General features: G+C 42.6%; 1 protein-coding gene across 8 annotated transcripts in view; it reads right to left on the bottom strand.

The window, feature by feature from the left end:
- Positions 1-16041, bottom strand: part of unc-5 — a 259848-nt gene that overhangs the window by 176475 nt on the left and 67332 nt on the right. The gene's annotated exons all lie outside the window — the stretch shown is intronic.

The raw sequence follows: 16041 nt of genomic DNA, 5'->3' as shown, positions 1-16041 counted from the left end.
AAAATTTAACCCAATCGAGCAAAGAGCGGTGCAAGAGTTTCATTTCTTTGTGTGAAATCTTTCTTAGAAACAACAGGAGCGATGACACTGAAAGAAATGGTGCTAGTAAAATCAACAAATATGTTCTGTTGTTCTTGACTTAACGGAGATTTGGTGAAATTGATCAAATTACGGTTAATTCGACCGAGTTCTCTGTCAAGCGAACAAATTAGTTTAGTCATTTCAACAAAAGAGAAATTTTCGCTCTTAAGTTAACAAAATTCTGTAAAATTTACAGATTCCTAATCAAGCTAACTGATTTTTCTGGTAACACAATGAGCAAATTTCAAAGAGAATTTTACGCTCACTGCGCCTCTACTTTGTACTTATGACGATGGTGCCACTTGTTAAAAAAAACACCAAAATAAGAAAACCCCAAATCGAAAAAACACACAAAATGGGAAAACAACAAAAACTAGTTTTTCAGTTATCAATACAAAACGGAAAACTCTTTTTGAATTTACTGTGCAAAAAACTATGAGATACCGGGACACCTGTTTATCGGGTACAATTCTGCAACTCTCCTCCAAGTTAAATGCAAAATTGCGCCCTCTTGTTGCAAAAGTTTTGTTTGAACTAACAGGATTGTTCCAAAGTTAGTAACATTTTGTTAAAATTTTTACGAATTTTCACTCACGCGAAAGTATCTAATAATAAAAAACATTTTTTTTAATGTTGATGTTTCCGACAACATAAAAGTTTGAGTTGTTTTGGAATCCTTTCAACTTAAAGTGTTACGAAAATTAAATTTGCCGAATTACATGTAAAGTTACTCCAGTGGTGAATTACCTTCCTGCGATTTGATTCTTTACTTTTCCATAACTTACAAGTTCTCTATTTAAAATGTTATGTCAAACATGTAGACTAAAAGTTTTGTTTGAAACAATCAAGTGTGGCAACTACATGCGAGAGAAGAAATTGAGAATGAGCTGAGCTGCAACTGAAAGAATTGAGAAACAGTTTTGTGAATACTATTTTCATTTCTATTTGCAAAGCGAAGTTCAAAACTATAAATTAAATAAATTATAAAATATAAAATTTGGTGAGTGTGTCTAATAAAACAAAATAATAAAGTGTATAATATTTAATGTGTGCCAGCATATTTGATGTGCGCCCAATTGAAGTTCGGTTAGTAAGTGCCACCGTGGTGTGATGGTAGCGTGCTCCGCCTACCACGCCGAATGCCCTGGGTTCACACCCCGGGCAAAGCAACATCAAAATTTAAGAAATAAGGTTTTTCAATTAGAAGACAATTTTCTAAGCGGAGTCGCCCCTCGGCAGTGTTTGGCAAGCACTCCGAGTGTATTTCTGCCATGAAAAGCTCTCAGTGAAAACTCATCTGCCTCGCAGATGCCATTCGGAGTCGGCATAAAACAAGTAGGTCCCGTCCCGCCAATTTGTAGGAAAAATTAAAAAGGAGCACGACGCAAATTGGAACAGAAGTTCGGCCTAAAATCTCTTTTCGTACAAAGCTGTCGCAAAAACTTTTTTTGTTCATTTGACTACTAAAATGTTCAATTACGAATCAACGATTTGTGCACAGTTGATTCAACATCTTGTTGCGATGGATAAAAATTTACAGAAATTTCGGTTGATTTTACTAGTATTTTTCTTTCAGTGTATGTGGAAGTAGTAAATGAGTTTTTAAAGGCTTATGAAGAAATGGGATACAGAATGTCAATCAAAATCCATTTTTTTCATTCCCATTTGGATTTCTTCCCCGAAAATCATGGAAAACTAAGTGATGAAGAAGTATAATGATTTCACCAGGAAATATCAGCGATTGAAACACGTTTTGTTGGCCGAGAATGCCGGCTACCCACTGCTGGTCAGAGCTGGGTAAATTAAATTCCATTACATTACCCATTAAATTCCTCAGTAATTGGAAAAAGTAATCCTCCACGGCAAAGGAATTGATTACATTTCAATTCCTAAAAAAAAATACCAAAAGTAATTTCGTTTTTTGAGGCTCGAGTAAAACAAATTGTTTGTGTGTAATTAAAAAAAAAAATACTTTGCGGAATTGTAATTTCTTTCCAAGTACTTTCGAAAGGAGTGGGAAATGTAATCGAAATTTCTTTCAATTATATTACAAGGAATGGAAAAAGTACTTTCAAATTTCCCATTCCATTCCTCAAAGGAGTTCAGAAAGTAATTGAAAAACTACAAGTTAGTCCGTGTATAAGAACTTACTCCGATTGATGTCTATGACTTTTCGGGTCACACTTTTCATTATTTCATCAGATTTTTCTTGTGAGTGGTAGGTAAAGGCATATGGAAACACCAATGAATATCAAATCATTATCCTCTTTCCCAGTTCCCAGTTAAGTAAGGGTATCTCTTTTACTTCCTCCGCTATCAAAGTGTGGTGGCTATGGAAAGCAGAATACTTTTTAGTTTTCTTTGATACATTCAGTTGGCATGACGTAAACACCATTAAGGTTCCGGAAAACTTTTTTCTTGCATTTTTGATAGCATACATAGTTGACTTCTCTGAACCCCCAGCGGGTAGGGGGTCAGAATATACCCGCGGTAGGTATGCCTGTCGTAAGAGGCGACTGAAATACCAGCGCTTCCCAAGGCAGTCGGTTCTATGTACCGGAGCGACTCGGGATTTTTCCCGACCAAGGACTGTCATTTCAGTGTAACCCCAGCAGCTCCTTGCAGCGGGACTGCTCCATATTCTCTTGCTCCGGGAAGGTATCGAATCCAGTCCGGGTCAATCTCCTGACCCCGGTCCTGAGAAATGGTTTTGCTGCGTCTGCCGGAAAAGAATATTTTTACGAAAGTCATACTCTTGTCAGTGTGTCTCGTGCAAGGGATGGTTGCATCGGACAGGTTGTTCTGGGCTAGATCCCAAAACCCGACATCCACGTAACTTTTATAATTCTTTTGTGGCTCCTTACTGTTCACGCCCAAGGGCGTCCAGTAGTCTACGCCTTTGCGCCCCCACTATCTTCCAGCAGCCCCGCTGCTCAGCAAGCCACAGCAAGTACCCACTGTTGCTCGCACCACCAACTCATACGGCCGCTCCCACTCATACCTACAACCTCCTTAGTAGTCGGGAGCAATGCCGAGCATCAGCCCCTGCCCCGTCTTCATCCCTCTCTTTTCCGGCAGCAATCGTGTAGGTCAGGGAAACAGACTCCCTACCTCCTTTTGCACCGTGTGCCAACACAGAATATATATGTTTGCGACATCCGCCTGCCACTTTCCTAGACGTTCTGGTCTCCGCGACGGCAACCCCCCGACGGGTTTCATAGCGTCATGTTGCCAGGCCGCAACCACAAACACACCGGGTACCCCAATGGTTACCCAAGGACGTCCACTCCCAGGGCCACAACCGCAGTTGCGTCCTAGCCTTTCACAACACAGGCGTAGTCACCCGTCACTTATTCCCGGACTGACGACGTCTCGCCCGTTGCAATTCAGAATTCTGCAGTTAAACTGTAATGGATAAACTGAGAATATCACGGAGATATTCGATTTCATGAAGCGGCACAACATCCGCATTGCTGCGATTCAAGAGACTAAACTCACAGCAAGATCTGCTCTGCAGACTTGTTCTGAGTATAATGTCCACAGAAAAGTTCGCGAGAGCAGAAATGCAGGTGGCCTCGCGTTTATCATACACCACTCTGTGCAATATCATTTATTTGATCCCGACATCGGCCGCAGGGACAGTCTCTTAAAAAGTCAAGGCTTAATTTTCCGGTCAGGCGATGCAAACCTAGAAATCATCAATATCTACATCCCTCCTGCCACCTGCTGCCCCACTGGATACCGCCCTAATATCAGCGCCTTACTCACTGGCAATAATCGCATTATCTTAGGCGATTTAAACCGATCTATGGTATTGCAGGCAGACAGTAGGGGTGAGATGTTGGCGGATCAAATAGAAGAAACGACTTCTAAAGGGCCGCGATTTAGAGGTACTATGACATTTTTTTAATTCAGGAGTCTTTAATTGTGTAGAGAAGGAGATTGAGAAAGAGATAGAATGAGACGAAGATGGTGATAGATGAAGCGAAAAAGAGGGAGGGAGGAGTGAATAAAAGGATTAGGAAAAAGTGAAGAGGGGGGAGGGCAGAGTCAGACGGAAAAAGCTTATTAAAATGTATGCAGATAGGCCAAATTTAGGGCAGGACAACGTCTGCCGGGTCTTCTAGTAAGGGATATAAACCAACGCATCAGATTGCTTGTGGATGAACACAAGCGGCCGAAATTGGAGGAGCACCTAAGCGGTTGTAACCTCTCTGCCGGTGTAGGTAAGCTTTGGTCCACCATAAAGCCCCTATCGAATCCGCCTTAGCACAATGACAAAATTTCCATCGCCTTTGGCGATAAAGTGCTGTCGGATGCGAAAAAATGCGACAATATATAATGCATTCTACGGTGCACAAAGATAGACGGAGGGCCAACAGACACGCACATAAACATAAATTCAGCGCGTCTCCACTTACCATCACCGCCAAAGAGGTTGAGGATGCCATCGGTCATGCTAAACCATCCAAAGCAGTGGGCCCAGATGGCATAGCCATGCCGATGCTTAAAAGCCTAGGGAAAGAGGGTTTCAAATATTTATTAGCGCATGTCTTCAACCTGTCTCTTTCTACCTTCGTCATTCCCGAAAAACGGAGAATGCCAAGGTGGTCCCGCTACTAAAGCCTGGAAAACCAGCTAACATAGGAGAGGCATATCGCCCGATATCTCTCCTATAGACAGTAGCCAAGGCGCTTGAAGCCATTCTGCTCCCCTACTTCAAAGCAAATTTGCAGCTAGCCTGCCATCAGCATGGCTTCAGAAAACTCCATAGCACCACCACCACGCTAAATGCCATTAGCACCCAGATAAATTACGGTTTAAATCAAAACCCCCACCATAGAACAGTTCTCGTTGCGATAGACCTATCAAAAGCTTTTGATACGGTCAACCATGGCACGTTACTGCAAGACCTGGAAGGGTCTACCCTTCCCCCATCTCTTAAAAAGTGGACCGCAAATTATCTGGGTGGTCGGCAGGCATCGGTGCAATTTAGAAACGAAACATCAAAAACAAGAAGAATTAAACAAGGGGTGCCACAGGGTGGTGTCCTATCCCCACTTTAATTTCTACATATCTAAGCTACCTTCGTTACCAGGAGTTACTACCGTTCCCTACGCCGATGACTGCCAAGTAATGGCCACAGCCCCAGGCCCACAGATCGATGAGCTTTGCAACAGAACAAACGGCTGCATCCCTGATCTCTCCAGTTTTCTCGCCTCGCGAAACCTGGCATTATCACCGACTAAATCCTCCGCGACCTTATTTACAACATGGACGTCCCAAATGTCGACCATTTTGAACATCCACGTCGATGGCACTACCCTGCCGACTGGCCCACACCCCAAAATCTTGGGTGTGACGTTTGATCAGGATCATTTTGGTGAGCATTCAGCCGGAATTGTACCGAAAATCCAGAGCCGTAATAAAATCCTCAAATCTCGTTTCCGGCAGTACTTCGGGAAAAAGAATAGAAACGCTCATTACCACTTACAAAGGAATTGGCCAGCCGATTGCATGCTATGCGTCCCCTATATGGTCGCCAAGCCTAAAAACTACACACTGGAAGAAGCTACAGGCCTGCCAAAATACCGCTCTCAGAACCGCCACGGCCTGTCTTCTTATGTCTTCAGAACACCATCTACATAATGAGGCGAGAATACTCTCCATCAGGGAGAGAAATGAGATGCTAACCAAACAGTTCCTGTTGAATACCCAGAAACCTGGGCATCCCAACAGACATCTGATTGATGACCCAACACCGCCCAGGGGCGTAAGGAGTAATCTTCATAAGCATTATGAGGAAACACGGCACCTGATAACTCAGCCGTGTGAAGGAAAAAAACACAAGCAGGTCCTCAGTGAGCTCCACAAACAGGAGTTGGACCTTTATGCCAGGAATTTCCCGGTGAAGAAGAGGAACGCACACTCCCAAGGGAAACGCGAGTCACTCTAGCTCAACTTCGATCTGGATACTGTAACAGCTTAAACTCTTACTTATCCAGAATCAACCCCGACATACAAAATATATGCCCTGCTTGCAATGTGTCCCCACATGACACCAACCATCTCTTTAATTGTAATGTGGAACCAACGCCTCTAACATCCTTCACATTACGGTCCACCCCTGTTGAAACAGCAAGTTTCCTTGGACTCCCGTTAGAGGATATTGATGACAATTTGTGATCGGTCGCACCTATTGGATGGGGCGAAGCACTGCTACAACAAGAACACCAACTAAAATATCAGATTCAAGGGGCTGTTTAGCGCAACCCTTCAGGTTGCCAGCGCAATATATAGCTTCTTCAAACCCAATTGTCAACCTCACCTATCCGCGGCGAATTCTGTTTCACCAACAGACGAGGCTCTCAGGGAACTTTGGGGTGGGGAGGGAGGGATGGCGTGAAGGTTTAATGTGGCCATATAAATCGTTCCCGAGATGATGGGGCTGGCACCTTAATGGTGCTGTGTTACTGGAGGGTACCGGATCTGTATCCGGCAAAGGACCTTCACATCGATAACACTCCCCAAAGCAACCTTATCGCTACAACAACAACAACAACGACTTCTTTGAACCATATTGTAATAAATAATATTAGAGCAGACAATGACAAAGAGACGTCCGTATAAAACCTCAGAAGCGTTTGAAGTGAAGTGTAATTAAGGTATAGCGGATCCAGGTGCAACCACATTTGTCAATGCCAAAAGCTTCTTTATATTTAAAAGTTTGCGTAAAAGGTACACTGTTTCGCCTCCTTGTTTGAAAAGTTTAGTGGTCAAATGTTCTTCTGTGCCTCAGTTGTGGTTGTTGTTGTAGCAGAGCAAATTGTCATCAATGTCCTCTAACGGGAGTCCAAGCAAACTTGCAGTTTCAACAGGGGTGGACCATAGTGAGAGGGGTGTTAGAGGCGTTGGTTGCACATTACAATTGAATAGATGGCTGGTGTCTTGTTGGGACACATTACAAGCAGGACATACATTTTGTATGTCGGGGTTGATGATGGATAGGTAAGAGTTTAACCTGTTACAGTATCCAGATCGATAGAGCGACGCGCTTTTCCCTAGGGAGATTGCCTTTCTCTTCTTGAAGTTCTGGGTATGTTAGAATGGGATTCGCCGGGCAATTCTGACATAGAGGTCCGACGCCTGTTTGTGGATATCAGTGAGGACCTGCTTGTGCTTTTTGCTTCATACGGCTGTGTTCTCAGTTGCCGTATTTCCTCATAATGCTTACGGAGATGACCCCTTAAGCCCCTGGGAGATGTAGCATCATCAATCAGATTTCTGTTGGCATGCCAGGTTTCTGGGTATTCAACAGAAACTGTTGTTGCAGCATTTCTCTTGCCTCATTGTGTAGGTGTTCTCGGGAAATACGAAGACAGCACGTAGCGTTCACATGGTCATGTGAGTAACCTTTAGGGTTGGCGACCATATCGGGGACGAGAAGCATGCAATCGTCCCGACAATTGCTTTGTAAGTGGTAATGAGCGTTTCTTTGTCTTTACCCCTCTGCCGGCAAGAGATTTGAGGATTTTATTAGGGCTCTGGATTTTAGGAACAATTGTTTGTTGTTTATTGTTTAGGCCTTTGGATTACAATCCTTACAGACTAAAATATAAAATTTACTTAAAATATTAAGAACAATCTACTTGTGGTTCCGTATGAATCCAATTACTTATAGAACTGAATACAATATTATCAAAAAATTAGCTCTAGGGAGCGACAAGTCCAAAGCAACTGTGCTACTCAGGGAGTTGAACTCACGAATAGCGCGATTTATAGGGGCATTATTAGCATAGTTAGTTCTAAAGTTATCACCATAGAAAGGATAAAATGCCGGAGAGTGCGTTGTGGGACATTGAAATGAATCTTTTCCAACAAATATGGACAGTCAATGGACCCATTGCTGAAGGATAAGCAAAGTATGGATCTACGACTTTCAAGAGACTTCAAAATTAAGAGCATAAGACGAGCCGAATAAGAAGGGATGGGTTCTGAGAAGTTTAACGGCAGAAGGGCGTATTTCAGAAAAACTTTCTGTATTCTCTCAATTCTGTTTATAGCTGTAAGATTACTTGGTCTCCAAATAAAAGCATCATATTCTAGATGAGACCTGATAAAAGATGTAGAGCAGTTGGATAGTATAGGGATCAGAAAATTTCGAGCTATTGCGTCTAACAAAACCAAGCATGGAGTATGACTTGGAAGTTATGTAATTTATATGGTTGGTAAAAGAAAACTTAGTATCAAAGATTACGCCAAGGTCCTTAATCTCACTAACGGATTTAAGATGACAATTAGATATACTATATTTTGTATTCAAAATGTTAACGCACTTAGAAAAGGTCATTTGAAAACATTTAGACGTTTTCAAATAGAGACGAGATTTCTCACACCACAGATGTAGCTTATTGATGTCGTTTGGTAACATCACGGCATCCCCTGGTGCCCTAATTATTGAAAATAACTTTAAATCATCAGCATACAGTAAACACTTAGCAAATGAAAAACAACTAACAATATCATTAATAAATAAAACGAATAGTAAGGGACCTAAAATACTTCCCTGGGGAACACCAGATGCCGCTATGAAAGGACTGGATGATACGCCGTCAATAGTAACAACACAATGCCTGTTGCATAAGTAGGAACTTATCCACAGCAGAAATGAAGAATGAAACCCGATATGGCGCAATTTTTTAATTAAAACACTATGTGACACTCTATCGAAGGCTTTTGAAAAATCTGTGAATATGCAATCCACCTGGGATCCTGCTGAAAAGGAGTCAATGCAGTATTCACTAAATACAGCTAGATTAGAAACTGTTGACCTATCAGCAATGAATCCATGCTGATAGGGAGAAATGTGAGACTTAACAGCAAAGCTCAACTTTGCATTGGTCAAATGTTCAAAAAGTTTTGAAATCGTAGATAGCTTGGATATAGGTCTATAGTGTCGGACATCATTCTTGTTGCCGCTCTTGAAAACGGGCGTTATGGAAGTGTGCTTAAAATCATCTATGAAAGTCCCAGATATGAGAGACTTATTGAATATCAGTCTCAATGGATTAATCAAAGCCGGACAACTTTTTTAGAAAGACGGGTGAAAACCCGTCGACATCTGTTTGAGAGAAGGATTTAAGTGTATCAATGGCTTTACTTATATCCTCAGAAGAAAGGCAAAGAGCTCCAAAATTAAGGGAAGTGTCCTGATTGATTGAAAACAAGTAATGAAGGCTAAGTTCGGGTGTAACCGAACATTACATACTCAGCCGAGAGCTTTGGAAAATGAACCTAGCGGAGCCCTGGAATGTGTTTGTATGACATGGGTATCAAATGGAAGGTTTTAAAGAGTATTTTAAAAGGGAGTGGGCCATAGTTCTATAGGTGGACGCCATTTCCTTGGATCTTCTTCAGGCCGACTTGGACTCGTTTCAATGTTGGTGCACAACAAATTTACTAGCTTTAAATTGCTCTAAATGTAAGCATATGACATTTCACCGAATGAAGCCAGCATTGAAATATTATGTAATAGATGGTACGCCTTTGGAGCGTATATCTATTGCAAATGATCTAGGTGTCCTTTTCCGAAATTGAATTTTAACATGCATATTTCATCTATAGCCAACAAAGCTTTGGGTTTACTTGGATTTGTTAAAAGATGGGCTAAAGAGTTCGATGATCCGTACTTCACTAAGGTTCTTTACACAACGCTGGTTCGTCCAATACTCGAGTATTGCTCATGCGTTTGGTCCCCTGTTTCTCAAAAGCATATAAAGCGTCTTGAGTCAGTTCAAAAGCAATTTTTGATATTTGCATTGCGCGGCCTTAATAGGGACTCAAGTCTCCACCTTCCTCCATACAGAAGTAGACTTCTTCTTATTAACTTACCCACTCTGGAAAATCGGAGAATATTACTGGGGGTATTGTTCATCCATAAGCTCATTATTGGAGAAATTGATTCCGCGGACCTCCTCAGCCGCTTGTTTTTTGCGGTTCCCCCTAGAGTATCCAGACACTACGTTCCTTTCTATTTACCCCTTTGTCGACGAAACTTTGCTAAAAATAATCCTCTTCTTATCTGGTGCGCGCACTACAATGACTTGTATAGCTGCATCAGTCTTGAATGTACTTTTGCCACTATACGTAATGCAATACTTGCCTATCTAATTTAAGAGATACAAGCTAATTTAATTTGCCGGCATTTTATTCCTTCGATAAAAAACGGGAACTATTTCGCTTAAGGATGGAGGAACATTTATCAACATGTATCATTAAGAAGGAACAAGACAGTACTGTGTTGATTGGAATCTGGTGCATTCCAACAACGTAAAAAACATGCTTTTTCATGAGTCACTGACCGGAATCGTATGCATTCCGGCAGTATAATCTTATGGGTCAGGCATCGAGCTGATTGGAATCCGGTGCATTCCAACAACACAGGTCATGTTACTTTTTTATGCCTTGTGATGGCGTATCCTCATTACACTACTCTTAGCACTGCCGGATTCCCATGACATGCTGATTGGAATCTTGATGCATTCCAACAGGGAGATTGGAATCCACTGCATTCCGATATCATGCTGAGCGGAATCTGATGCATTCCGCCAGTATAAGATTTCGGCATAAGATCTTATTTCTACTCATATTTCTTATTATTATTATATTTGGAAATTAAATAGTAATGTTCATTAATATTTCTTTGTTTGTAATATAACATTGTTGAAATCTCGATATATCTTAAATTTTATCTTTTGAGTTGTATATTTATATATCTTTTATATTATGCAGTCGACCATAGTTTGTCGTCGACTTTAAATAATAAATAAATAAATAAATAAATAAATAAATTTCAGGATATCGCCATAAAGGTGGACCAGGGGTGACTCTACAATGTGCTTTTATGATATGGGAAGCAAATGAAAGGCGTTAATTAGTATTTTAAAAGGTAGTGGGCCTTTTATAATTCTTTTGTGGCTCCTTGCTGTTCACGCCCAAGGGCGTCCAGTAGTCAACGCCTTTGCGCCCCCACTACCTTCCAGCAGCCCCGCTGCTCTGCAAGCCACAGCAAGTACCCACTGTTGCTCGCACCACACGGCACCACCAACTCATACGGCAGCTCCCACTCATACCTACAACCTCCTTAGTAGTCGGGAGCAATGCCGAGCATCAGCCCCTGCCCCGTCTTCATCCCTCTCTTTTCCGGCAGCAATCGTGTAGGTCAGGGAAACAGACTCCCTACCTCCTTTTGCACCGTGTGCTAACACAGAATATATATGTTTGCGACATCCGCCTGCCACTTTCCTAGACTTTCTGTTCTCCGCGACGACACCCTCCCGACGGGTTTCATAGCGCCATGTTGCCAGGCCGCAACCACAAACACACCGGGTACCCCAATGGTTACCCAAGGACGTCCACTCCCAGGGCCACAACCGCAGTTGCGTCCTAGCCTTTCACAACACAGGCGTAGTCACCCGTCACTTATTCTCGGACTGACGACGTCTCGCCCGTTGCAATTCAGAATTCTGCAGTTAAACTGTAATGGATAAACTGAGAATATCACGGAGATATTCGATTTCATGAAGCGGCACAACATCCGCATTGCTGCAATTCAAGAGACTAAACTCACAGCAAGATCTGCTCTGCAGACTTGTTCTGAGTATAATGTCCACAGAAAAGTTCGCGAGAGCAGAAATGCAGGTGGCCTCGCGTTTATCATACACCACTCTGTGCAATATCATTTATTTGATCCCGACATCGGCCGCAGGGACAGTCTCTTAAAACGTCAAGGCTTAATTTTCCGGTCAGGCGATGCAAACCTAGAAATCATCAATATCTACATCCCTCCTGCCACCTGCTGCCCCACTGGATACCGCCCTAATATCAGCGCCTTACTCACTGGCAATAATCGCATTATCTTAGGCGATTTAAACCGATCTATGGTATTGCAGGCAGACAGTAGGGGTTAGATGTTGGCGGATCAAATAGAAGAAACGACTTCTAAAGGGCCGCGATTTAGAGGTACTATGAAATTTTTTTTAATTCAGGAGTCTTTAATTGTGTAGAGAAGGAGATTGAGAAAGAGATAGAATGAGACGAAGATGGTGATAGATGAAGCGAAAAAGAGGGAGGGAGGAGTGAATAAAAGGATTAGGAAAAAGTGAAGAGGGGGGAGGGCAGAGTCAGACCGAAAAAGCTTATTAAAATGTATGCAGATAGGCCAAATTTAGGGCAGGACAACGTCTGCCGGGTCTTCTAGTAAGGGATATAAACCAACGCATCAGATTGCTTGTGGATGAACACAAGCGGCCGAAATGGGAGGAGCACCTAAGCGGTTGTAACCTCTCTGCCGGTGTAGGTAAGCTTTGGTCCACCATAAAGCCCCTATCGAATCTGCCTTAGCACAATGGCAAAATTTCCATCGCCTTTGGCGATAAAGTGCTGTCGGATGCGAAAAAATGCGACAATATATAATGCATTCTACGGTGCACAAAGATAGACGGAGTGCCAACAGACACGCACATAAACATAAATTCAGCGCGTCTCCACTTACCATCACCGCCAAAGAGGTTGAGGATGCCATCGGTCATGCTAAACCATCCAAAGCAGTGGGCCCAGATGGCATAGCCATGCCGATGCTTAAAAGCCTAGGGAAAGAGGGTTTCAAATATTTATTAGCGCATGTCTTCAACCTGTCTCTTTCTACCTTCGTCATTCCCGAAAAACGGAGAATGTCAAGGTGGTCCTGCTACTAAAGCCTGGAAAACCAGCTAACGTAGGAGAGTCATATCGCCCGATATCTCTCCTATAGACAGTAGCCAAGGCGCTTGAAGCCATTCTGCTCCCCTACTTCAAAGCAAATTTGCAGCTAGCCTGCCATCAGCATGGCTTCAGAAAACTCCATAGCACCACCACCACGCTAAATGCCATTAGCACCCAGATAAATTACGGTTTAAATCAAAACCCCCACCATAGAACAGTTCTCGTTGCGATAGACCTATCAAAAGCTTTTGATACGGTCAACCATGGCACGTTACTGCAAGACCTGGAAGGGTCTACCCTTTCCCCATCTCTTAAAAAGTGGACCGCAAATTATCTGGGTGGTCGGCAGGCATCGGTGCAATTTAGAAACGAAACATCAAAACCAAGAAGAATTAAACAAGGGGTGCCACAGGGTGGTGTCCTATCCCCACTTTAATTTCTACATATCTAAGCTACCTTCGTTACCAGAAGGAGTTACTACCGTTCCCTACGCCGATGACTGCCAAATAATGGCCACAGCCCCAGGCCCACAGATCGATGAGCTTTGCAACAGAACAAACGGCTGCATCCCTGATCTCTCCAGTTTTCTCGCCTCGCGAAACCTGGCATTATCACCGACTAAATCCTCCGCGACCTTATTTACAACATGGACGTCCCAAATGTCGACCATTTTGAACATCCACGTCGATGGCACTACCCTGCCGACTGGCCCACACCCCAAAATCTTGGGTGTGACGTTTGATCAGGATCATTTTGGTGAGCATTCAGCCGGAATTGTACCGAAAATCCAGAGCCGTAATAAAATCCTCAAATCTCGTTTCCGGCAGTACTTCGGGAAAAAGAATAGAAACGCTCATTACCACTTACAAAGGAATTGGCCAGCCGATTGCATGCTATGCGTCCCCTATATGGTCGACAAGCCTAAAAACTACACACTGAAAGAAGCTACAGGCCTGCCAAAATACCGCTCTCAGAACCGCCACGGCCTGTCTTCTTATGTCTTCAGAACACTATCTACATAATGAGGCGAGAATACTCCCCATCAGGGAGAGAAATGAGATGCTAACCAAACAGTTCCTGTTGAATACCCAGAAGCCTGGGCATCCCAACAGACATCTGATTGATGAGCCAACACCGCCCAGGGGCGTAAGGAGTAATCTTCGTAAGCATTATGATGAAACACGGCACCTGATAACTCAGCCGTGTGAAGGAAAAAAAACACAAGCAGGTCCTCAGTGAGCTCCACAAACAGGCGTCGGACCTTTATGCCAGGAATTTCCCGCTACAAAAACAACAACAACGACTTCTTTGAACCATATTGTAATAAATAATATTAGAGCAGAAAATGACAAAGAGACGTCCGTATAAAACCTCAGAAGCGTTTGAAGTGAAGTGTAATTAAGGTATAGCGGATCCAGGTGCAACCACATTTGTCAATGCCAAAAGCTTCTTTATATTTAAAAGTTTGCGTAAAAGGTACACTGTTTCGTCTCCTTGTTTGAAAAGTTTAGTGGTCAAATGTTCTTCTGTGCCTCAGTTGTGGTTGTTGTTGTAGCAGAGCAGTCTCAATGGATTAATCAAAGCCGGACAACTTTTTTAGAAAGACGGGTGAAAACCCGTCGACATCTGTTTGAGAGAAGGATTTAAGTGTATCAATGGCTTTACTTATATCCTCAGAAGAAAGGCAAAGAGCTCCAAAATTAAGGGAAGTGTCCTGATTGATTGAAAACAAGTAATGAAGGCTAAGTTCGGGTGTAACCGAACAGTACATACTCAGCTGAGAGCTTTGGAGACAAAATAAGGGAAAATCACCATATCGGAAAATGAACCTAGCGGAACCCTGGAATGTGTTTGTATGACATGGGTATCAAATGGAAGGTATTAAAGAGTATTTTAAAAGGGAGTGGGCCATAGTTCTATAGGTGGACGCCATTTCGGGATATAGCCATAAAGGTGGACCAGGGGTGACTCTACAATGTGCTTTTATGATATGGGAAGCAAATGAAAGGCGTTAATTAGTATTTTAAAAGGTAGTGGGCCTTAGTTCTATAGGTCGACGCCTTTTCAGATATGGCCATAAAGGTGGACCAGGGGTGACTCTAGAATATGTTTGTACGATATGGGTATCAAATGAAAGGTGTTAATGGGTATTTTTAAAAGGAATGGGCCTTAGTTCTATAGGTGGACGCCTTTTCGAGATATTGCCATAAAGGTGGACCAGGGGTGACTCTAGAATTTGTTTGTACGATATGGGTATCAAATGAAAGGTGTTAATGAGTATTTTTAATGGGAGTGGGCCTTAGTTCTATAGGTGGACGCCTTTTCGAGATATCACCATAAGGGTGGACCAGGGGTGACTCTAGAATGTGTTTGCACGATATGGGTATTAAACGAAAGGTGTTAATGAGTATTTTAAATGGGAGTGGGCCTTAGTTCTATAAGTGGACGCCTTTTCGAGATATCGCCATAAAGGTGGGCCAGGGGTGGCTCTAGAATGTGCTTGTATGATATGGGAATCAAATGGAAGGCGTTAATAGTATTTTAAAAGGTAGCGGGCCTTAGTTCTATAGGTCGATGCCTTTTCAAGATATCGCCATAAAGGGTGGACCAGGGGTGACTCTAGAATGTGTTTGTACGACATGGGAATCGCATGAAAGGTGTTAATGAGTATTTTATAGGTTCTATAGGTGGACGGCTTTTCGAGATATCGCCATAAAGGTGGACCAGAGGTGACTCTAGAATGTGCTTGTACGATATGGGAATCAAATGAAAGGTGTTAATGAGTATTTTAAATGGGAGTGCACCTTAGTTCTATAAGTGGACGCCTTTTCGAGATTTCGCCATAAAGGTGGACCAGGGGTGACTCTAGAATTTTTTTGTACGATATCGGTATCAAATTAAAGGTATTAATGAGGGTTTTAAAACGGAGTGGCCCTTAGTTGTATATGTGAAGGCGTTTTCGAGATATCGACCAAAATGTGGACCAGGGTGACCCAGAACATCATCTGTCGGGTTCCGCTAATCTCTTTATATATGTAATACCACGAACAGTATTCCTGCCAAGATTCTAAGGGCTTTTGACTTCGTCCTGCAAAACTTTTTCATTTTATTCTACTTACACCCATTTACTCACACCCATTTTACAAAGTTTTTTCTAAAGTTATATTTTGCGTCAATAAACCAATCCAATTACAATGT

The sequence above is a fragment of the Eurosta solidaginis genome, chromosome 3, assembly GCF_040869045.1.
Source record: "Eurosta solidaginis isolate ZX-2024a chromosome 3, ASM4086904v1, whole genome shotgun sequence".
In the NCBI taxonomy this organism is placed as follows: Eukaryota; Metazoa; Arthropoda; class Insecta; order Diptera; family Tephritidae; genus Eurosta; species Eurosta solidaginis.
This window is presented reverse-complemented; position numbering and strand designations above follow the sequence as displayed.